Source organism: Cicer arietinum, chromosome 4 (genome assembly GCF_000331145.2).
Source record: "Cicer arietinum cultivar CDC Frontier isolate Library 1 chromosome 4, Cicar.CDCFrontier_v2.0, whole genome shotgun sequence".
Taxonomy (NCBI): Eukaryota; Viridiplantae; Streptophyta; class Magnoliopsida; order Fabales; family Fabaceae; genus Cicer; species Cicer arietinum.
In genome coordinates, this window is record NC_021163.2 from 41,066,275 (window position 1) to 41,091,881 (window position 25,607).

General features: G+C 33.3%; 1 non-coding gene across 1 annotated transcript; it reads right to left on the reverse strand.

The window, feature by feature from the left end:
• Nucleotides 1-18,308: 18,308 nt before the first annotated feature.
• On the reverse strand, nucleotides 18,309-18,464 carry LOC113784398 (5.8S ribosomal RNA). Its single transcript, XR_003470448.1, has one exon. It is a non-coding gene; the product is annotated as a 5.8S ribosomal RNA (ribosomal RNA).
• Between the last annotated feature and the right edge of the window lie 7,143 nt (nucleotides 18,465-25,607).

The following is a 25,607-nucleotide window of genomic DNA, read 5'->3' on the forward strand; positions in this document are numbered from 1 at the left end:
TGTGTCAGTGGATTAACATTTTTTCATTTTCGTCCTCCCTAGGCTTATTCTAGTCCAATTAGGGTTTTAAACCAATCTTGTGCATCCAATAGGTGTGTTTGAGTCTTTGGATTAGCATTTAGGTCATTTTCGTCCTCCCTAGACTGATTCTAGTCCAATTAGGGGTTGTAAACAATCTTGTGCATCCAATAAGTTCATTTGTGTCATCGGATTAACATTTAGGTCATTTTCATTCTCCCTAGTCTCATTCTTCCCTAATTAAGGTTTTTAACCAATCTTGTGCATCCAATAATTTCATTTGTGTCATTGGATTAACATTTAGGTCATTTTCGTCCTCCCTAGGCTTATGCTAGTCCATTAAGGGTTTTTAACCAATCTTCTGCATCCAATAGGTTCATTTGTGTCATTGGATAAACGATTAGGTCATTTTTGTCCTCCCTAGGCTTTTTCTTGTCCAATTAAGTTTTTTAACCAATCTTGTGCATCCAATAATTTCATTTGTGTCATTGGATTAACATTTAGGTCATTTTTGTCCACCCTAGACATAATCTAGTCCAATTAGTGTTTTTAACCAATCTTGTGCATAATCTAGTCCAATAGGTGTGTTTGTCTCATTGGATTAACATTTAGGTCATTTTCATCCTCATTGGGCTTATTCTAGTCCAAATAGGGCTTTTAACCAATCTTGGGCATCCAATTAGTTCATTTGTGTCATTTGATTAACATTTAGGTTATTTTGATCCTCCCTAGGCTTATTCTTGTCCAATTAGGGTTTTTAACCAATCTTGTGCATCCAATAAGTTTCTTTGTGTCATTGGATTAACATTTAGGTCATTTTCGTCCTCGTTTAGCTTATTCTAGTCCAATTAGGGTTTTTAACCAGTCTTGTGCATCCAATAGGTGAGTTTGTGTCATCCGATTAACATGTAGGTCATTTTCGTCGTCGCTAGCCTTATTCTACTCCAACTAGGGTTTTTAACCAATCTCGTGCATCCAATAAATTCGTTTGTTTCATTGGATTGACATTTAGGTCATTTTCGTCCTCCCTAGGCTTATTCTAATCCATTTATAGTTTTTAACAAATCTTGTGCCTCAAATAAGTTTGTTTCTTTCGTTGCATTAACTATTGGGACGTTTTCATGATTCTTCGACTTATTGTTATCCATTTAGGGTTTTTAACCAGTCTTGTGCACCCAATAAGTGTGTTTGTATCAACGGATTAATATTTAGGTCATTATCGTCGTTCTTCGACTTATTCTAATCCATTTAGAGTTTTTAACCAATCTTAGGCATCTATAAGTGCGTTTGTGTCATTGGATTAACATTTAGGTATTCTCGTCCTCCTAGTCTTATTCTAATACATTTATAGTTTTTAACAAATTTTGTTCATCCAATAAGTGTGTTTGTGTCATTAGATTAACATTTAGGTCATTTTTCGTCCACCATTGGCGTATTCTAATCCATTTAACGTTTTTAACCAATCTTGTGCATCCAATAAGTGCGTTTGTGTCATTGGATAAACATTTATGTCTTTTTCGTTCTTCTTAGGCTTATTTTCATCTATTTATGGTTTTTAACCAAACATGTGAATCCAGTAAGTGTGTTTGTGTCATTGTATTATCATGTAGGTCATTTTCGTCCTCTCAAGGCTTATTCTAATCCATTTAGGGTTTTTAATGAATCTTGGGCATCCAATAAGTGCATTTATGTCACTGGATTAACATTTTGGCCATTTACGTCATCCTTCGCCTTATTCTAATCTATTTTGTTTGTTTAACAAATCTTGTGCATCCAATATTTTCATTTGTATCGTTGGATTAAAACTTAGGTCATATTCGTCGTCCTTCGGCTTACGCTAATCCATTTTGGTTGTTTAACGAATCTTGTGCATACAATAAGTTTGTTTATGTCATTGGATTAAAATTTAGGTCATTTACTTCATCCTTCGACTTATTCTAATATGTTTTTGTTGTATAACCAATATTATGCATCCAATAAGTGCATTTGTGTCGTTGGATTAACAATTGGGTAATTTTCGTCACCCTTCTACTTATTCTTATTCATTTAGGGTTTTCAACCAATCTTGTGCATCCATTATGAACGTTTGTGTAATTGGATTATCATTTAGGTTATTTTTGTCCTCCCTCAGCATTTTCTAATCCAATTAGTGTTTTTATCAAATCATGTGCATCCAATAAGTATATTTGTGTTAGTGGATTAACGTTTAAGTCATTTTCGTCTTCCTTCGACTAATTCTAATCCATTTAGGGTTTTTAACCAATCTTAGTCGTCAAATAAGTGTGTTTGTGTCATTGGATTAAAATTTAGGTTACTTACGTCCTCCCTAGTCTTTCTATAATCCATTTAGGGTTTTATAATCCATTTAGGGTTTAAAACCAATCTATTTCATCTAATAAGTGCGTTTGTGTCATTAGATTTACATTTAGGTAATTTTCGTCCTCTGTAGGCTTATTCTAATCCATTTAAGATTTTTAACCAATCTTGTGCATCCAATAAGTACATTTGTGTCATTTGAAAACCATTTAGGTCGTTTTCGTCCTCCTTAGGCTTTTTAATATATTTAGGGTTTTTAACCAATCTTGTGCATCCAATAAGAGTGTTGTATCATTGGATTAACATTTAGGTCATTTTCGTCCTCCATACGCATATTCTAATCCATTTAGGGTTTTTAACCAATCATGTGTATCCAATAAGTTTGTTTGTGTCATTGGATTAACATTTAGGTCATTTTAGCATCCTTCTACTTATTCTAATCCATTTATGGTTTTTAACGTATCTTGTGCATCCAATAAGGGTGTTGGTGTTATTGGATTAAGATTTAGGTCATTTTCATACTCCCTAGGCTTATTCTTGTCCAATTAGGTTTTTTAACCAATCTTGTGCCTCCAAAAAGTTCCTTTGTGTCATTGGATTAACATTTAGGTCATTTTCGTCCTCCCTAGGCTTATTCTTGTTCAATTAGCGTTTCAAACCAATCTTGTGAATCCAATTAGTTCATTTGTGTCATTGTATTAACATTTTTTTTTCATTTTCGTCCTCCCTAGGCTTATTCTAGTCCAATTAGGATTTTAAACCAATCTTGGGCATCCAATAGGTGTGTTTGAGTCTTTGGATTAACATTTAGGTCATTTTCATCCTCCCTAGACTTATACTTCTCCAATTAGGGTTTTTAAACAATCTTGTGCATCCAATAATTTCATTTGTGTCATTGGATTAACATTTGGGTCATTTTCGTCCTCCATAGGGTTATGCTAGTCCATCAAGGGTTTCTAACCAATCTTGTGCATCCAATAGGTTCATTTGTATCATTGGATAAACATTTTGGTCATTTTTGTCCTCCCTAGCCTTTTTCTTGTCCAATTAAGGTTTTTAACCAATCTTGTGCATCCAACAATTTCATTGGTGTCATTGGATTAACATTTTGGTCATTTTTGTCCACCCTAGGCATAATCTAGTCAAATTAGTGTTTTTAACCAATCTTGTGCATAATCTAGTCCAATAGGTGTGTTGTGTCATTTTATTAACATTTAGGTGATTTTTGTCGTCTCTAAGCTTATTCTAGTCCAATTATGGTTTTTAACCAATCTTGTGCATCCAATAGGTGTGTTTGAGTCATTGGATTAACATTTATGTCATTTTCGTCCTCCATAGGATTAGTCTAGTCCAATAATGGTTTTTAACCAATCTTGTACATCGAATAAGTTCATTTTAATCATTGCATTAACATTTAGGTCATTTTCATCCTCCCTAGGCTTATTCTAGTCCAATTAGGGTTTTTAACAAATCTTGTGCATCCAATAAGTTCATTAGAGTCATTGGATTAACATTTACGTCATTTACGTCCTCCGTATGCTTATTCTTGTGCAATAAGGGTTTTTAACCAATCTTGTGCATCCAATAAGTTCCTTTCTGTCATTGGATTAACATTTAGGTCATTTTCATCCTCCCTAGGCTTATTCTAGTCCAATTAGGGTTTTAACCAATCTTGTGAATCCAATAGGTGTGTTTGTGTCATTTGATTAAGATTTACATCATTTTTTCCTCCCTATGCTTATTCTAGTCGAATTAGGGTTTTTAACTAATTTTGTGCATCCAATAAGTTCATTTGTGTCATTGGATTAACATTTAGGTCATTTCCGTTCTCCTGGGCTTATTCTTGTCCAATTAGGGTTTTAACCAATCATGTGCATCCCATAAGTTCATTTGTGTCATTGGATTAACGTTTAGGTCATTTTCGTCCTCCCTAGGCTTATTCTTGTCCAATTAGGGTTTTTAACCAATCTTAAGCATCCAATAGGTGTGTTTGTGTCATTGGATAAACATTTAAGTAATTTTTGTCCTCCCTAGGCTTATTCTAGTCTAATTAGGATTTATAACCAGTCTTGTGCATCCAATAGGTGTGTTTGTCTCATTGGATTAACATTTAGGTCACTTTCATCCTCGTTGGGCTTATTCTAGTCCAAATAGGGTTTTTAACCAATCTTGGGCATCCAATTAGTTCATTTGTGTCATTGGATTAACATTTAGGTTATTTTGATCCTCCCTAGGCTTATTCTTGTCCAATTAGGGTTTTTAACCAATCTTGTGCATCCAATAAGTTTCTTTGTGTCATTGGATTAACATTTAGGTCATTTTCGTCCTCGCTTGGCTTATTCTAGTCCAATTAGGGTTTTTAACCAGTCTTGTGCATCCAATAGGTGAGTTTGTGTCATCCGATTAACATGTAGGTCATTTTCGTCCTCGCTAGGCTTATTCTACTCCAACTAGGGTTTTTAACTAATCTTGTGAATCCAATAAGTTCATCTGTGTCATTGGATTAACATTTACGTCATTTTCGTCCTCCCTAGGCTTATTCTTCTCCATTTAGAGTTTTTAACCAATCTCGTGCATCCAATAAATTCGTTTGTTTCATTGGATTGACATTTAGATCATTTTCGTGCTCCCTAGGGTTATGCTAATCTGTTTAGGGTTTTTAACCAATCTAGTGCATCCAATAAGTGTGTTTGTGTCATTAGATTAACATTTAGGTCATTTTTGTCCTCCCTAGGCTTATTCTAATCCATTTATAGTTTTTAACAAATCTTGTGCATCAAATAAGTTTGTTTCTTTCGTTGCATTAACTATTGGGTCGTTTTCATGATTCTTCGACTTATTGTTATCCATTTAGGGTTTTTAACCAGTCTTGTGCACCCAATAAGTGTGTTTGTATCAACGGATTAATATTTAGGTCATTATCGTCGTTCTTCGACTTATTCTAATCCATTTAGAGTTTTTAACCAATCTTAGGCATCTATAAGTGCGTTTGTGTCATTGGATTAACATTTAGGTATTCTCGTCCTCCTAGTCTTATTCTAATACATTTATAGTTTTTAACAAATTTTGTTCATCCAATAAGTGTGTTTGTGTCATTAGATTAACATTTAGGTCATTTTTCGTCCACCATTGGCGTATTCTAATCCATTTAACGTTTTTAACCAATCTTGTGCATCCAATAAGTGCGTTTGTGTCATTGGATAAACATTTATGTCATTTTCATTCTCCTTAGGCTTATTTTCATCTATTTATGGTTTTTAACCAAACATGTGAATCCAGTAAGTGTGTTTGTGTCATTAGATTTACATTTAGGTAATTTTCGTCCTCTGTAGGCTTATTCTAATCCATTTAAGATTTTTAACCAATCTTAGTCGTCAAATAAGTGTGTTTGTGTCATTAGATTTACATTTAGGTAATTTTCGTCCTCTGTAGGCTTATTCTAATCCATTTAAGATTTTTAACCAATCTTAGTCGTCAAATAAGTGTGTTTGTGTCATTAGATTTACATTTAGGTAATTTTCGTCCTCTGTAGGCTTATTCTAATCCATTTAAGATTTTTAACCAATCTTAGTCGTCAAATAAGTGTGTTTGTGTCATTAGATTTACATTTAGGTAATTTTCGTCCTCTGTAGGCTTATTCTAATCCATTTAAGATTTTTAACCAATCTTAGTCGTCAAATAAGTGTGTTTGTGTCATTAGATTTACATTTAGGTAATTTTCGTCCTCTGTAGGCTTATTCTAATCCATTTAAGATTTTTAACCAATCTTAGTCGTCAAATAAGTGTGTTTGTGTCATTAGATTTACATTTAGGTAATTTTCGTCCTCTGTAGGCTTATTCTAATCCATTTAAGATTTTTAACCAATCTTAGTCGTCAAATAAGTGTGTTTGTGTCATTGGATTAACATTTAGGTCATTTTCATCCTCCTTAAAACCAATCTATTTCATCTAATAAGTGCGTTTGTGTCATTAGATTTACATTTAGGTGATTTTCGTCCTCTGTAGGCTTATTTTAATCCATTTAAGATTTTTAACCAATCTTGTGCATCCAATAAGTGTGTTTGTGTCATTGGATGAACATTTAGGTCATTTTCGTCCTCCCTAGGCTTATTCTTGTCCAATTAGGGTTTTTAACCAATCTTATGCACCCAATAAGGGCGTTGTATCATTGGATTAACATTTAGGTCATTTTCGTCCTCCCTAGGCTTATTCTTGTCCAATTAGGGTTTTTAACCAATCTTATGCACCCAATAAGGGCGTTGTATCATTGGATTAACATTTAGGTCATTTTCGTCCTCCCTAGGCTTATTCTTGTCCAATTAGGGTTTTTAACCAATCTTATGCACCCAATAAGGGCGTTGTATCATTGGATTAACATTTAGGTCATTTTCGTCCTCCCTAGGCTTATTCTTGTCCAATTAGGGTTTTTAACCAATCTTATGCACCCAATAAGGGCGTTGTATCATTGGATTAACATTTAGGTCATTTTCGTCCTCCCTAGGCTTATTCTTGTCCAATTAGGGTTTTTAACCAATCTTGTGCATCCAATAAGGGTGTTGGTGTTATGGGAGTAACATTTAGGTCATTTTCATACTCCCTAGGCTTATTCCTGTCCAATTAGGGTTTTTAACCAATCATGTGCGTCTAATATGTTCCTTTGTGTCATTGGATTAACATTTAGGTCATTTTCGTCCTCCCTATTCTTATTCTTGTCCAATTAGGGTTTTTAACCAATCTTGTGCATCCAATAAGTGTGTTTGTGTCACTGGATTAACATTTAGGTCATTTTCGTCCTCATTAGGCTGATTTTAATCTATATAGGGTTTTTAACCAATCTTATGCACCCAATAAGGGCGTTGTATCATTGGATTAACATTTAGGTCATTTTCGTCCTCCGTAGGCATATTCTAATCCATTTAGTGTTTTTAACCAATCATGTGTATCCAATAAGTTTGTTTGTGTCATTGGATTAACATTTAGGTCATTTTAGCATCCTTCTACTTATTCTAATCCATTTATGGTCATTTTCATACTCCCCAGGCTTATTCTTGTCCAATTAGGTTTTTTAACCAATCTTGTGCCTCCAACAAGTTCCTTTGTGTCATTGGATTAACATTTAGTTCATTTTCGTCCTCCCAAGGCTTAGTCTAGTCCAATTAGGGTTTTATCCAATCTTGTGAACCCAATAGGTGTGTTTGTGTCATATTATTAACATTTAGATCATTTTTGTCCTCCCTATGCTTATTGTAGTCCAATTAGTGTTTTTAACTAATCTTGTGTATCCAATAAGTTCATTTGTGTCATTGGATTAACATTAGGTCATTTCCATTCTCCCTAGGCTTATTCTTGTCCAAATAGGGTTTCAACCAATCATGAGCATCCAATAAGTTCATTGGTGTCATTGGATTAACATTTAGGTCATTTTTGTCCTCCATAGGCTTATTATAGTCCAATTAGGGTTTTTAACAAATCTTGTGCATCCAATAAGTTCATTTGTGTCATTGGATTAACATTTAGGTCATTTTCGCCTCCCTAGGCTTATTCTTGTCCAAATAGGGTTTTTAAAAAATCTTGTGCATCCAATAATTTCCTTGTGTCATTGGATTAACATTTAGGTCATATGCTTATTCTTGTCCAATTAGAGTTTTTAACCAATCTTGTGCATCCAACAGGTGTGTTTGTGTCATTGGATTAACATTTAGGTCATTTTAGTCCTCCCTATGGTTATTCTAGTTCCATTACGGTTTTTGGCCAATCTTGTGCATCCATGAAGTTCATTTGTGTCATTGGATTAACATTTAGGTCATTTTCATCCTCGTTAGGGTTATTCTAGTCCAATTAAGGTTTTTAACCAATCTTGTGCATTCAATAGGTTCATTTGTGTCATTGGCTAAACATTTAGGTCATTTTGACCTCCCTAGACTTATTCTTGTCCAATATAGGTTTTTAACCAATCTTATGCATCCAATAAGTTCATTTGTGTCATTGAATTAACATTTAGGTAATTTTCGGCCTCCCTCGACTTATTCTTGTCCAATTAAGGTTTTTAACCAATCTTGTGCATCCAGCAAGTTCATTTGTGTCATTGGATTAACATTTAGGTCTTTTTCATCCTCCCTCGGCTTATTCTAGTCCAATTTGGGTTTTATCCAATCTTGTTAATTCAATTGGTTCATTTGTGTCATTGTATTAACATTTTGGTCATTTTTGTTCTCCCTAGGCTTATTGTTGTCCAATTAAGGTTTTTAACCAATCTGGTGCATCCAATAAGTTCATTTGTGCCATTGGATTAACATTTAGGTCATTTTCGTCCTCCCTAGGCTTATTCTTATTCAATTAGCGTTTCTAACCAATCTTGTGAATCCAATTAGTTCATTTGTGTCATTGTATTAACATTTTTTTTTTCATTTTCGTCCTCCCTAGGCTTATTCTAGTCCAATTAGGATTTTAAACCAATCTTGGGCATCCAATAGGTGTGTTTGAGTCTTTGGATTAACATTTAGGTCATTTTCATCCTCCCTAGACTTATTCTAGTCCAATTAGGGTTTTTAAACAATCTTGTGCATCCAATAAGTTCATGTGTGTCATTGGATTATCATTTAGGTCACTCTCATTCTCCCTAGGCTTATTCTTCTCTAATTAAGGTTTATAACCAATCTTGTGCATCCAATAATTTCATTTGTGTCATTGGATTAACATTTGGGTCATTTTCGTCCTCCATAGGCTTATGCTAGTCCATCAAGGGTTTTTAACCAATCTTGTGCATCCAATACGTTCATTTGTGTCATTGGATAAACATTTTGGTCATTTTTGTCCTCCCTAGCCTTTTTCTTGTCCAATTAAGGTTTTTAACCAATCTTGTGCATCCAATAATTTCATTGGTGTCATTGGATTAACATTTTGGTCATTTTTGTCCACCCTAGGCATAATCTAGTCAAATTAGTGTTTTTAACCAATCTTGTGCATAATCTAGTCCAATAGGTGTGTTGTGTCATTTTATTAACATTTAGGTGATTTTTGTCGTCTCTAAGCTTATTCTAGTCCAATTATGGTTTTTAACCAATCTTGTGCATCCAATAGGTGTGTTTGAGTCATTGGATTAACATTTATGTCATTTTCGTCCTCCATAGGATTAGTCTAGTCCAATTAGGGTTTTTAACCAATCTTGTACATCGAATAAGTTCATTTTAATCATTGCATTAACATTTAGGTCATTTTCATCCTCCATAGGGTTATTCTAGTCCAATTAGGGTTTTTAACAAATCTTGTGCATCCAATAAGTTCATTAGAGTCATTGGATTAACATTTTCGTCATTTTCGTCCTCCGTATGCTTATTCTTGTGCAATAAGGGTTTTTAACCAACCTTGTGCATCCAATAAGTTCCTTTCTGTCATTGGATTAACATTCAGGTCATTTTCATCCTCCCTAGGCTTATTCTAGTCCAATTAGGGTTTTAACCAATCTTGTGAATCCAATAGGTGTGTTTGTGTCATTTGATTACGATTTACATCATTTTTTCCTCCCTAGGCTTATTCTAGTCCAATTAGAGTTTTTAACTAATTTTGTGCATCCAATAAGTTCATTTGTGTCATTGGATTAACATTTAGGTCATTTCCGTTCTCCTAGGCTTATTCTTGTCCAATTAGGGTTTTTAACCAATCTTAAGCATCCAATAGGTGTGTTTGTGTCATTGGATAAACATTTAAGTAATTTTTGTCCTCCCTAGGCTTATTCTAGTCTAATTAGGGTTTATAACCAGTCTTGTGCATCCAATAGGTGTGTTTGTCTCATTGGATTAACATTTAGGTCATTTTCATCGTCCTTGGTCTTATTCTAGTCCAAATAGGGTTTTTAACCAATCTTGGGCATCCAATTAGTTCATTTATGTCACTGGATTAACATTTTGGCCATTTACGTCATCCTTCTCCTTATTCTAATTTATTTTGTTTGTTTAACAAATCTTGTGCATCCAATATTTTCATTTGTATCGTTGGATTAAAACTTAGGTCATATTCGTCGTCCTTCGGCTTACGCTAATCCATTTTGGTTGTTTAACGAATCTTGTGCATACAATAAGTTTGTTTATGTCATTGAATTAAAATTTAGGTCATTTACTTCATCCTTCGACTTATTCTAATATGTTTTTGTTGTATAACCAATATTATGCATCCAATAAGTGCATTTGTGTCGTTGGATTAACAATTGGGTAATTTTCGTCACCCTTCTTCTTATTCTTATTCATTTAGGGTTTTCAACCAATCTTGTGCATCCATTATGAACGTTTGTGTAATTGCATTATCATTTAGGTTATTTTTGTCCTCCCTCAGCATTTTCTAATCCAATTAGTGTTTTTATCAAATCATGTGCATCCAATAAGTATATTTGTGTTAGTGGATTAACGTTTAAGTCATTTTCGTCTTCCTTCGACTGATTCTAATCCATTTAGGGTTTTTAACCAATCTTAGTCGTCAAATAAGTGTGTTTGTGTCATTGGATTAAAATTTAGGTTATTTTCGTCCTCCCTAGTCTTTCTATAATCCATTTAGGGTTTTATAATCCATTTAGGGTTTAAAACCAATCTATTTCATCTAATAAGTGCGTTTGTGTCATTAGATTTACATTTAGGTCATTTTCGTCCTCCGTAGCCTTATTCTAATCCATTTAAGATTTTTAACCAATCTTGTGCATCCAATAAGAGTGTTGTATCATTGGATTAACATTTAGGTCATTTTCGTCCTCCGTAGCCTTATTCTAATCCATTTAAGATTTTTAACCAATCTTGTGCATCCAATAAGAGTGTTGTATCATTGGATTAACATTTAGGTCATTTTCGTCCTCCGTAGCCTTATTCTAATCCATTTAAGATTTTTAACCAATCTTGTGCATCCAATAAGTGTGTTTGTGTCACTGGATTAACATTTAGGTCATCTTTGTCCTCATTAGGCTGATTTTAATCTATTTAGGGTTTTTAACCAATCTTGTGCACCCAATAAGGGCGTTGTATCATTGGATTTACATTTAGGTCATTTTCGTCCTTCGTAGGCATATTCTAATCCATTTAGGGTTTTTAACCAATCATGTGTATCCAATAAGTTTGTTTGTGTCATTGGATTAACATTTAGGTCATTTTAGCATCCTTCTACTTATTCTAATCCATTTATGGTTTTTAACGTATCTTGTGCATCCAATAAGGGTGTTGGTGTTATGGGAGTAACATTTAGGTCATTTTCATACTCCCTAGGCTTATTCTTGTCCAATTAGGGTTTTTAACCAATCATGTGCGTCTAATATGTTCCTTTGTGTCATTGGATTAACATTTAGGTCATTTTCGTCCTCCCTATTCTTATTCAAGTCCATTTAGAATTTTTAACCAATCTTTTGCATCAAGTAAGTTCATTTGTGTCATTGGATCAACATTAAAGTCCATTTTGGTTGTATAACCAATATTGTGCATCCAATAAGTGTGTTTGTTTCGTTGGATTAACAGTTTCGTCATTTTCGTCATCCATCGTCATATTCTCATCCATTCTTGTGCATCCAATATGAACGTTTGTATCATTGGATTAACATTAAAGTCATTTTCGTCCTCCTTAGGCTAATTCTAATCCATTTATGGTTTTATCCAATCTTATGCATCCAATTAGTGTGTTTGTTTCAATGGAGTAACATTTAGGTCATTTTCATCGTCCTTCAACTTATTCTAATCCATTTAAGATTTTTAATCAATTATTTGCATCTAATGTGTGCGTTTGTGTCATTAGATAAATATTTTGGTCATTTTCGTCCTTCTTAAGCATATTCTAATATATTTAGGGTTTTTAACAATCTTGAGCTTCCAATAATTGCGTTTTTGTCATCGGATTAACATTTAGTTCAATTTCGATTATCTTAGGCTTATTCTAATCCAGTTAGAGTTCTAAACCAATCTTCTGCTTCTAATAAATGTGTTTATGTCATCAAATTAACATTTAGGTTATTTTCGTCATCCTCCTACTTATTCTAACCAATTTTTGATTTTTAACGAATCTTGAGCATCCAATAAGGGTGTTTATGTTATTGAATTAACATTTAGGTCATTTTCACCCTCCCTTTACTTATTTTAATCGATTTTTGTTGTGTAACTAATCTTTTGTTTCCAATAAGTGAATTTGGGTCATTGGATTAACATTTAAGTAATTTACGTCATCCTTCGGCGTATTCCAATCTATTTTGTTTGTTTAAATAATCTTGTGCATCCAATAAGTTCATTTGTGTCGTTGGATTAAAATTTAGGTCGTCATTCGGCTTATTCTAATCCGTTTTGGTTGTTTAACCAATCTTGTACATCAAATAAGTGTGTTTGTGTCGTTGGATTAACATTGATCATTTTCGTCCTCCTTCGGCTTATTCTAATCCATTTTGGTTGTTTAACCAATCATGTGCATCCAATAGGTGTGTTTATGTCATTGGATTAAACTTTAGGTCATTTTCGTCATCCTTCTACATATTCTAATCCATTTAGGGTTTTTAACCAATCTTAGGCATCCAATAAATGCGTTTGTGTCATTGGATTAATATTTAGGTCATTTTGGTCCTTCTTCGACTTATTCTAATCCATATAGGGTTTTTAACCATTCTTGCGCATCTGGTAAGTGTGTTTCTGTCATTGGATTAACGTTTAGGTCATTTTCATCCTCTGTTGGTTTATTCTAGTCCATTTAGGGTTTTTAACCAATCTTTTGCATCCAATACGTGTGTTTATGTCATTGGATTAATATTTAGGTCATTTTTTTTATCCTTCGACATATTCTAATCCATTCAGGGGTTTTAACCAATCTTGTGCATCCAATAAGTGTGTTTGGGTCATCGGATTAATATTTAGGCTATTTTCATCCTTGTTATGCTTATTCTAGTCCATTTAGAGTTTTTAACCAAATTTGTGCATCCAATACGTAGGTTTGTGTCATTGGATTAATATTTAGGTCATTTTTGTCCTCCTTCGACTTATTCTAATCCATTTATTATTTTTAACCAATTTTATGCATCCAATAAGTGTGTGTGTCATTGGATTAACATTTAGGTCATTTTCGTCGTCCCTAAGCTTATTAATCCATTTAGGGCTTTTAACCAATCTTGTGCATCCAATAAGTGCGTTTGTATAATTAGATTAACATTTAGGTCATTTTCGTCCTCCCTAGGCTTATTCTAGTCCATTTAGGGTTTTTAACCAATCTTGTGCATCCAATACGCGGGTTTATGTCATTGGATTTATATTTAGGTCATTTCCGTCATCCTTCGACTTATCCTAGTCCTTTTAGGGTTTTCACCATTCTTTTGCATCCAATACGTGTGTTTGTGTCATTGGATTAACATTTAGGTCATTCTCGTCCTCCTTTAACTTATTCTAATCCATTTAGGGTTTTTAATCAATATTGTGCATCCAATACATATATTTGTGTCAATGGATTAATATTTAGGTCATTTTCGTCTTCCCTAGGCTTATTCTAATCCATTTAGGGTTTTTAGCGAATCTTGTGCATCCAATACGTGCGTTTGTGTCTTTGGATTAACATTTAGGTCATTTTCGTCATTCTTTGACTTATTCTAGTCCATTTAGGTGTTTTAACCAATCTTTTGCATCCAATACTGTGTTTGTGTCATTTGTTTAATATTTAGGTCACTTCCGTCCTTCTTCGACTTATTCTAATCTATTTAGGGTTTTTAACCAATCTTGTGTGTGTGTTTGTGTCATTGCATGCTCTAGGTGCTTGTTTTAGACTATACAAATATTTTCTTAGTTTAAAAACCCGATTTGGAAATTCATAACTTTCTTCAGTTATATAACAATTTGGCCACTAGAGCAAATGTCTCAGTGTAATCAATGTCCTCTTGCTGACTATAGCTTTGTGGAAAAAGTCTTACCTTATTTTTGGCCTCTTCACCTTTTTTCATTTAGCTTGTTTTTGAAGACCCACTTGATTCCAATAATCTTCTGTTTTGGTCTAGGTAGTATATGCCAAACATCATTCCTCTTAAATTCATTTAAGTCTTCTTGTGTTGCAAGAATCCATTCATCATCTACCAATGTTTCATCAATTGAGATAGGCTCAATGGATGAGTGTAAGCCAAACAAAATGATATCTTTTAGTGATGATCTGGTCTTCAAAGGATCACTTGCACTTCCAATGCTTAGAGTTTTAGAATGACATGACTTGTACTTTTTTCCAGATATTCCTTCTGACTTATCGTAACTATTTTTGACTTGATCAAATTCATCCTATGAAGGTTTGTCATTATATTTTGATATTTTGATTTGCCTGCATTCTCTGATTTTTCATATTCGTCTAGTTTATCTTCATCTGCTTCCTCTAATTTCGTTAAACCTGCACTATCATCATCTTGCTTTGACTATTCAATGTCAAGTTGTTTGTCATCATATTTAACATGTATGGATTCTTTCACAATCCAAGTTTCCATATTAAACACTCTATAAACCTTAGACCTTTCATATTATCCAACGAAGGTACATTTTTGAAATCTAGAATAAAATTTACCAAGGTTATCTTTCCTTTTAACAATATAACAAGTACAACCAAATAGTTTAAAGTAGGAAATTTTAGGATTTTTACCTTTCCACAATTAATATGGTGTGTTATTCAATATAGACTTAATTAAGACTCTATTTTGAGTATAACATGTCGTGTTAATTATTTCAGCCCAAAACTGTTTTGCAACATTCATCTCTTTTAACATGGTTCTGGCCATTTCTTGGAGTGATCTATTCTTTCTTTCTACAACTCCATTTTGTTGGGGTGTTCTCAGAGAGGAGAAGTTGTGAGAGATTCCATTCTTATCACAAAATTTTTAAAGAACATGTTTTCAAATTCTCCTCCATGATCACTTCTAAATATTACAATCTTAAGACCATTTTTATTAATTACTTTTTTGCAAATTATGATAAACACTTTGTGGGATTAATCCTTACTTAAGAATTTTACCCACGTGCACCTAGTGTAATCATCTACTATAACAAAGCCATATGTTTTTCCATTGAGAGAGACTGTTTTCCATGGCCCAAAGAAATCTATATGTAAGAGCACAAGGGGCTTTGAGGTAGAGACTGAGTTCTTAGGGGTAAAAGAGTTCTTTGTTTGTTTTCCTTTTTTACAAGCTTTACACATAATTTCAGTTTTATAACTAAGCTTTGATAGACCTCTGACTAGTTGAAGTTTATTTAGTTTTGAAATTACTCTAAGTTTTGCATAACCTAGTCTTTTGTGTCAAATTAGTTTCTCTTCATTTACTGACATAAGACAGTGAACCTCTTGTTTCTCTAGACTAAAAAAATATGTTATAAATGTTTATTTTTTCCTATGACTTGTGAAGAGTACATATCCATCTGTCTTACTAATACATAAATTATCATAATTATTACCACTTAATTTACTATTACTTAATAAATTATGCTTATGACCTTTACAAACATGACATCTTTAATATATGGGGAAGTACCACTACCAATTGTACCTTGAACAATGATATGGCCCTTTTGCTTTCCTCCAAAAGTCACTGTGCCTCCTTTGCTCAATGCTAGTTCTTGGAATATAGATTTTTTTTCCCGTCATGTGTCGGGAGCATTGTAACGCCCTGGATTTTTGAACTTCATAATTATAAGTAATACAATTATAACGCCCATTGGATGCACAAGGATGCAAAAATCTGTTATGTAAAAAACAATACGATTTAAGTAATACAATTTAATCACTTCAATAAATTTGAACTTCATTATTATAGTTTTAAAAGATTTAAAATTTAAAAATAAACTAAACAACTTTTATCAAAAATATTAAAAGTAATATTTAAAAAAAAATCAGTTTTCATAACTAATTATTTTGAAAATAAGTGATTTTCACTAAGCAAAATAATCAATGTATATCATTTTCAAAATTAAATAACTAAACTGAATTTATTGAAAAAGAGTGTATGTAGTTTCTAAAACCATTACTTTTTATAACTTTTTTCTTTAAAAAAAAAAAATAGAAATTTTTACTAAGACAGTACAACACTTAAAACATTTATGAAATATCAATTTTTAGATTACTTTTAATTTTAATATTTGTAATTTTTTAAAGTACAAGAAATAGATCCAAACTAAATCACATAACCCTAAACAACTAATTATGAATATCACTTTTTTCTTTAAAACACATGTCAAACGATCCCTAAGTTGCAACAAGTAAACATGGGGAAAAAATTCAACGAGTTAAACCAAATGAGAATTGTAAACAAGAACAACTGATCAACAAGCATCATCTTAACATCCAAAATCCAATGTAACAAACTGAAAAATGTCTACAAAATAGCAACAAAATCTCAACAAGTAAAAGCAATGGCAACATATAGTTGAAACTAATGGTTTGATGATGATGATGATAATGACGACTTCAATGCATCCAATATCAAGCTAGTCTCCTCTTCAACCAACTGAGCCCGCCTTGTAAACAACTCCAATTCTGCAATATGTAACTTTTTCCATCGTTCCTCAAACTAAGACCTCTCTCTGATTCATCCATTATTTCAATTCCCCTCTTAATCAAATTCGCATTCATTCCTCGATAACGAACCATTTCATTCAAAATCAAATTTGAATCTGAAGGTTTTCCATTCTTCTCAGCTTCACAAAGATTAAAAACTTCATCACCATTATTATACCGCACAAGTTCAAATGTGTTCTCTTCGAAAGGATTAGGGTTTAGGTTTTCCTCGACATCTTCCTCCGACTGTGTTTCTTCTTCCGACTCCGTTTCTTCTTCTTCATCTTGAACTGGTGGTTGCGGTGATTAAGGTTTCTGGTCATCTTTGGAGTCGGTGGTGTGTGGTTCATCAAGCTAAGAAATGTTTTGATTCTCTTTCACGTCTTAGTCATAATTGTAGTTGTCAATAATTAAAAAACATTTCCCACAAAAAATTGGAATTTTCTGACAAGGGGTGCTTTAATTATGAATTTTTTAAGTGTATAAAATATTAAAAATATAACAAAAAAATATTTAAAAAATTAAAAAATTAATTTTGAGTAAAATTTATTATGGGACTTGCATCACAAAACACATAACATGGACATCAAATTTTCTTTGAAAGAAAAATTTGGATTTCGTTACCAAGTGACTGAGTGCTGCCCAAGTGACTAAGAGCTGGCCTGGTGACTGAGTCCTGGCCAGCCAGCCAACCTGCTTGCCTGGTGACTAGGTGCTGGCCTAATGACTGAGTGCTAGCTAGCCAACCAGCCTTCTTGCCTGGTGACTAAAGTGATGGTCAGCTAGCGAGGCTGCTTGCTTGGTGACTAGGTGTTGGCCTGGTGAATGAGTGTTGGTCAGCCAGCTTACCTGCTTTCCTGGTGACTATGTATTAGCCTGGTGATTGAGTGTTGGTCAGCCAACAAGTGTGCTTGGCCGGTGACTGAGTGCTGGCCAGCAAGCCAGCCTGTTTGCCTGGTAACTAAGCGTTGGTCAGCCAGCCAGCCTGCTAGCCTGGTGACTAGGTGCTGGCTGGGTGACTGAGTGATGGCCAGCCAGCCTGCTTGCCTGATGACTAGGTGTTGAGTGCTGGTCAGGTGATTAACTTGCTTTCGTTACTAGGTAGGGGCGTCAAGAAGCAAGCAGACACTCGTGTGCGCCACGTCCACATCTTAGTCGTAGTCGTAGTCATCGTACTTAAATCTTATAGAAACTAAAAACTCACACATTATTACATTAACTAATAATTTCAAGTAATAATCCATTATGGATGAGATTGGAACAAAAATGGGTACAAAAGGCTAAAATTCAATATGGCAGCACATGATTGGTCTCGTGCGACACACAACCACCATCTATCATGGCACACCCTACCATGGTCTCAATTTTCAACCAACCATGAGACAAAAAAGATCACGAGAAGTCATCATTCACCCAACACAACACCTACAAGTAGGAAATCGGCAATGGGCTTCAATATGTGAAACCCAAGCAGACGTGTCCTCAACCTAATGGCATCGGGTGCAACTTGCGTTCAAAGACTTGATTGTTCATGGGATTCTACAATACACACCAAGTATCGTATTTTGCTACGTTCTTCATCGATGCAAGAGCCTAGATATTTGTTGTTGAGAGTCATTCTATATTTCGTGTGTCAAAACACAACCCGCACGAAAACCGTCTCTGGTTCCATGCAGGTGCGCACATAACAAAGTTTTAATTCCTTAACGCATTAAGTGTCGAAGTTTGAGTTTTGGCGCAGAGGAGAACACATTTGGGTGTCCCCCTCCGAACCAGAGTTAGGTCGAGGTGTTCAACAACCTAAGCCCACCCTGTGTGTTCAAACTAATTCACGAGTTAAACTACATGTAAGGCATTGACAATGATCCTTCCGCAGGTTCACCTGCGGAAACCTTGTTACGACTTCTCCTTCTTCTAAATGATAAGTTTCAATGGACTTCTCACAACGTCGCGGGCAGCGAGCCTCCCCTTAACTAGCAAGCCAACATGCGCTCGGGCCCCGTCCACGCCTACGTCGTAGTGCTCGCGCGTGTTTTGGTTTTCCACATTCGAGCCAATTTTTTTATTTTGCTACATCGTCTGTCAATTCACAAGCCAACAGTTGCCTTATCATACCCACATCCTTCCTTTTTTTTTTGTCCTGTCCCAAACCTTGGTGCTGGCCTAAAATATGGCTCTGACCAGGAGCACACATACTGTCCCCTATATATGTGGGATATGCTTTTCCTAGTTTTGTACAAATGGGGCCCTTTTTTCGTTATAAGAGGAAAACCACTTTTGAGGGACCAAGACTTTGAATTTATTCATGAAATTTTGCACGAATGTTTATCAACACAATACTAATATCCTCAAAAAAAAATTGGAAATTTTTGACAAACAGTGATTGTTTTTAAATATTATAAGGGGAATATTTTCGAGTTAAGGTATCTAGACTTAGAAGTTTTCCATGATATTTTACTGGAACTTGTCAATAATTAAAGAAAACTTCCCACAAAAAATTAGAATTTTTTGATAAGGGATTATTTAATTACGAATTTTTTTAAGGGCAGAAAATATGATTGAAAAATATTTAAAAAAAAAAAATTAATTTTGAGCTAAATTTATTAAGGGACATCAAATCTTCGTTCAAAAAAAAAATTGAATTTCCTTTCTATGGACGTCAACAAGCAAGCCAACACGCGGGCCTTAGGTGTTGGCCAGATGACTGGGTGTTGGCCAGGTGACTGAGCTAGCCAACCTATTTCCCAGGTGATTGAGTCAGCCAACCTGTTTCCCAGGTGACTGAGTGTTGGCCAGCCAGCCTGCTTGCCTGGTGACTAGGTGTTGGCCAGCCAGCCAGTCTGTTGGCCTGGCGATTGAGTGTTGGCCAACCAACCTACTTCCCAGGTGACTACGTCAACCAGCAAGCCAGCCAGCTGCCCAAGTGACTCATTGGCGTTCCCAAGTAGCTCACATCCAACTATGGCATGTTGTTCAAGTGTCTCAAAAGCCTACTGGGAGCCTTCCCTAGTCACAGACAGTCGCTGACGGTCAAAAAGTCTAAGTCATGCACTGTGACTGACACATAGTTCGGTTCAAGTTACCCACGAGCATTCCCTAGTCACTGACAGTCGCTGACGGTGAATAAGCCTAATCAAGCATGAGGAAGACTAAAATGACCTAAATGTTAATCCAATGACACAAACGCACTTAATGGACGCACAAGATTGGTTAAAAACCCTGAATGGATTAGAATAAGTTGAAGGAGGACGAAAATGATCTAAATAATAATCCAATGACACAAACGCACATATTGGATGCACAAAATTGGTTAAAAACCCTAAATGGACTAGAAGAAATTGAAGGACACCGAAAATGACCAAAATGTTAATCCAATGACACAAACGCACTTATTGGATGCACACGATTGGTTAATAACCTCAAATGGATTAGAATAAGTCTAGGGAGGACGAAAATGACATAAATGTTAATCCAATGACACAAACGCACTTATTGGACGCACAAGGTTGGTTAAAAATCCTAAATGGACTAGAATAAGTCCAAGGCTGAAGAAAATTATCTAAATGTTAATCCAATGACACAAACACATTTATTGGATGCACAAGATTGGTTAAAAACCTTAAATGGGTTAGAAAAAGCCTAGGGAGGACGAAAATGATCTAAATATTAATCTTAATCTCTCAATAAGTTAATACTACTGTGTAAAATTTTATAAATAAATAAAAAATACTCCCGCCTAAACAATGCCCAAACCTTTCATCTTCTCAATTAATATGTTTAAAACACTAAAATACTACAGAACACTTTAATCTTCTCAATTAATCTTCTTTTACTATAACAAATTAGCTCCACCTTTAACTTTCTTCGTTATCTTTTTTTGTAGATTCTTTCTTTTTTTAATTTCTTAATTAGAATATTTAATATGTTTATTTTATATATTAATCTTTCTAAAATATTTACAATTTAATTTTTCATATTTCAAAATGAATTAATAATTTTAATAAAATATATATTTAAAAATAATAGTAAATATACTTAATAAATTCGAAGTGTTTTTATATTTAGAAATAAATATTTTTCCTACAAAATATTCATATTTTAAAGACAGGAGTATTAATTAATTAATCTCCAATTCAATTCTCTTTCTCTTCCTCTTCGTTTTACAGTTACTTTTGTTCTTCTTTTTACTTTTACTTTTTTGTTTATAAGCTTTATTTTTATTATCTAGACAATACTAATCTCTATTTGCCTCTTTTTGTTCTCATCATTAATAACCCTTTATTCTATAATAAGCTTTATGTTTATCTTCTTCCAAGAGAAGATGAAATGTTGCATACTTCCACTCTCCAAACTTTTCACTTATTATTCTTTTGTTATTTGAAAGTTAATTATTGGACAACATGTTAGATATATATATGTGTGTTTTTAGTGATGTTATTTGAGTTTGATTTACAACGACTTTCTATTTCTGTTTTTTATGTCTCACTGGTGCATTTTAACCTTGTTACATCGTCGACATTAGATCGGTTGTTATACATCTAATGTAATAAGCAAGATGGTGACAAATTTGTTATTATGTTAAACTTTATTAGTTCTGTTCTAATTGAACTGTTCAAACATACACATTAAAAAAAAACTACACGAAAAAAAAAACGGTGGCAAATTTGTTATTATCGTAAACTTTATTAGATTTGTTCTAATTGAACTAATCTAACATACATATTTAAAAAAAAAAATTGCACACAAAAAAAAAACGGTGGAAAATTTTGTTATTATTACAAATTTTGTTACATCTCTAACATATACATTAAAAAAAAGGTGGTGGAAAATTTGTTATTATTACAAATATTGCTAGATCTGTTATATTAGACCGATCTAACAAGCCGTTTACAAAAAAAAAAAAAATTATCCCTAAGTTAACCAAAATAAATTAGAAATCACACGCAAATGCAAACCCATTTTTCATTCTTCATCCTTCGTTCTTCTGCTAAACTAGTCACGAACTAATCAAGCGTGAATGCAAACCTATTTTTCATCCTTAATCCATTGTTCGTTGGCGCGAATGCAAACCCAGTCATGAATTAATTAGTCATGCTGCGACAATTCAATCTTCATCCAATCTTCATGATTCATCATTCATCCTTCATCTAGACACGAACTCAGTCTTCATCATTCATCCTTCATCCGGTCTCGAACCAAACAATCATGAACCAAACAGTCACGAACCCATGTCTTACCCCTTCAACGCTTCAATGTTTTCATCCTTCAACCTTTAACCTCTATCCTTTAGTGAAAACCCAAATTGAATGAACTTCAGCATTCGCCGGGAATCAGACGAACTTCAGCTTTCATCCTTCATCGTCGACGACGAGTTGGTCTGGCAAAACATTTTTCTACTTCAGCACCGACGACGAGTTTTCTTTGTCTTCCTCTTCCATATAACAATGAGCATTTCCATGCAGAAGTGTCAATTTCTTTCACCATCGAGAAGTGTTTATCGCTTTCTCCGATAATTTTATAATAATTATTGATTGTTACTCAACAATATAAAAATATTTCATTGTTAATTGTTCTTATTATTAATCTTTAATTGAATTTTATTTTAGTAATATTTAAAATAATTTCAATGTAACATTTAACAAGAAGATTAGACTGTGTTGTGAGATGTGATTGAATGGGAGTATTAAATTGTTTATGTAGTAATAGTTAATTAAATTCTTATTAATTACAGAAGTGATGGAGAAATTTGAGAAGGGGTAATGCCTAAAATACAATGAAAGTGATGGAGAAATTTGAGTAGTAGTAGTTACCCAAATTTTCAACCATCCTTTAAAACTGCGTATTATGTGTTTGTGAGATTGTCTTTGTTAATAAAATTGATTCATCAATCAGTCTAGTGCTAAATTATTATATTGTGTTGATTCTATTATATGCATTTTATTTTTATGTGGCCTACTTTGTGTATTTTCATTTTGTTAATTTTGTGAAGATCATTTCCAGCAAAGTTTCATCTACCCGAACACAGTGTTTTTTGTTCTATGTTGGTTAGTTTGGGATTGTTAATTAGTTGTTGGTTAGTTTTTAAGTTGCATTTTTTTTATTGTTCTTACATATTTTTGTTTTTTATTTTCTTTTATGCATTCATCCATAAGCCTAGGGATTACGAAAATGACCTAAATGTTAATCCAATGACACAAACGCACTTATTGGATGCATAAGATTGGTTAAAAATCCTAAATGGATTAGAATAAGTTGAAGGAGAACGAAAATGACCAAAATATTAATCTAATGACACAAACGCACACATTGGATGCATAATCTTTCAATAACCTGTATGTTTATCTTCTTCCAAGATCTTTTTGTTCTCATCATTAATAAACCTCTTTTCTTTCATTAATCTTTATGTTTATCTTCTTCAAAGAGAAGATGAAATGTTGCATACATCCACTCTCCAAACTTTTCATTTTTTATTCTTTTGTAATTTGAAAGTTAATTATTGGACAACATGTTAGATACATATGTATTTTTAGTGATGTTATTTGAGTTGGTTTTAGAACAACTTTTTATTTTTGTTTTTTATGTTTCCATTTTAACCTTGTTACATCGTCGATTTTAGATCGGTTGTTATACATCTAATGTAATAAGCAAGACGGTGACAAATTTGTTATTATGTTAAACTTTGTCAGATTGTTTTAATTGAACTGTTCTAACATACACATTAAAAAATAACTACACAAAAAAAAAACGGTGGCAAATTTATTATTATGGTAAACTTTATTAGATTTGTTCTAATTGAACTAATCTAACATACATATTTAAAAAGAAAACTGCAAACAAAAAAAAACAGTGGCAAATTTGTTATTATAGTAAACTTTATTAGATCTGTTCTAATTGAACTGATCTAACATAAATATTTAAAAATAAAACTGCAAAAAAATAAACGGTGGCAAATTTGTTATTATTCCAAATATTGTTAGATCTTTAACATATACATTAAAAAAACGGTGGTGGCAAATTTGTTATTATTACAAATTTTGCTAGATATGTTATGTTAGACCGATGTAACAATCGATTTACAAAAAAAAAATTATCCCTAAGTTAACCAAAAAAAATTAGAAATCACGCGCGAATGCAATCCCATTTTTCATCCTTCGTTCTTCTGCAAACCCACTCACGAATTAATCAAGCGCGAATGCAAACCCATTTTTCATCATTTATCCATCATTCCTCAGCACGAATGCAAACCTTGTCACGAATTAATTAGTCACGTTGCGTCAATTCAGTCTTCATCCATTCTTCGTCATTCATCCGTCATCTAGACCCGAGCTCAGTCTTGATCATTCATCCTTCATCCAGTCATAAACCAAACAGTCACGAACACGCGTCTTACCCCTTCAATGCTTCAATGTTTTCATCCTTCAGTGAAAATGGGAATCAAACAAACTTCAGCATTCATCGGGAATCAGACGAACTTCAGCTTTCAGCCTTCATTGTCGACGACAAGTTGATCCGGCACAGTATTTTTCTACTTCAACACCGACAACGAGTTTTCCTTGTCTTCCTCTTCCATCTATCAATGAGCATTTCCTTGGAGAAGTGTCAATTTCTTTCACCATCGAGAAGTGTTTGTTGTTTTCTCCGATAATTTTGTAATAATTCTTGCTTGTTACTCAAAAATATAAAATTATTTTATTGTTAATTGTTCTTATTATTAATCTTTAATTGAATTTTATTTTAGTAAAATTTAAAATAATTTCAATGTAACATTTAACAAGAAGATTAGACTGTGTTGTGAGATGTGATTGAATAGCAGTATTAAATTGTTTATGTAGTAATAGTTACTTAAACTCTTATTAATTACATAAGTGATGGAGAAATCTGAGAAATGGTAATGCCTAAAATACAATGACAGTGATGGAAAAATTTGAGTAGTAGTAGTTACCCCAATTTTCAACCATCCTTTAAAATTGCATATTATGTGTTTGTGGGATTGTCTTCGTTAATAAACTGATTCATCAATAAGTCTAGTGCTAAATTAATTTATTGTTTTATTTCTATTATACGTAGTTTATTTTTGTGTGGCTTACTTTGTTGATTTTCCTTTTGTTAATTTAGTAAAGTTCTTTTCCAGCAAAGTTTCATCTACCCGAACACACAGTTTTTTTTGTTCTATGTTGGTTAGTTTGGGATTGTTAATTAGTTGTAGGTTAGTTTTTAAGTTGCATATATTTTTTTTATTGTTCTTACATATTTTTGTTTTTTATTTTCTTTTATGCATTCATCAATAAGCATATGGATGACGAAAACGACTTAAATGTTAATCCAATGACACAAACGCACTTATTGGATGCACAAGATTTGTTAAAAATCCTAAATAGATTAGAATAAGTTGAAGGAGGACGAAAATAACCAAAATATTAATCTAATGACACAAACGCACACATTGGATGCAAATAATTGTTTAAAATCCCTAAATGGACTAGAATAAGTCGAAGGATACCGAAAATAACTTAAATGTAAATCCAATGACACAAACACATTTATTGGATGCACAAGATTGATTAAAAACCTTAAATGGATTAGAATAAGCCTAGGGATGTTGAAAATGATCTACATAATAATCTTAATCTCCCAATTAGTTAATACTACTCTGTAAAAATTTTATAAAAAAAAATAAAAAAATTACTCCTGCCTGAATAATGCCCAGACCTTTCATCTTCTAAATTAATCTGTTTAAAACACTATAATACTACACAAAC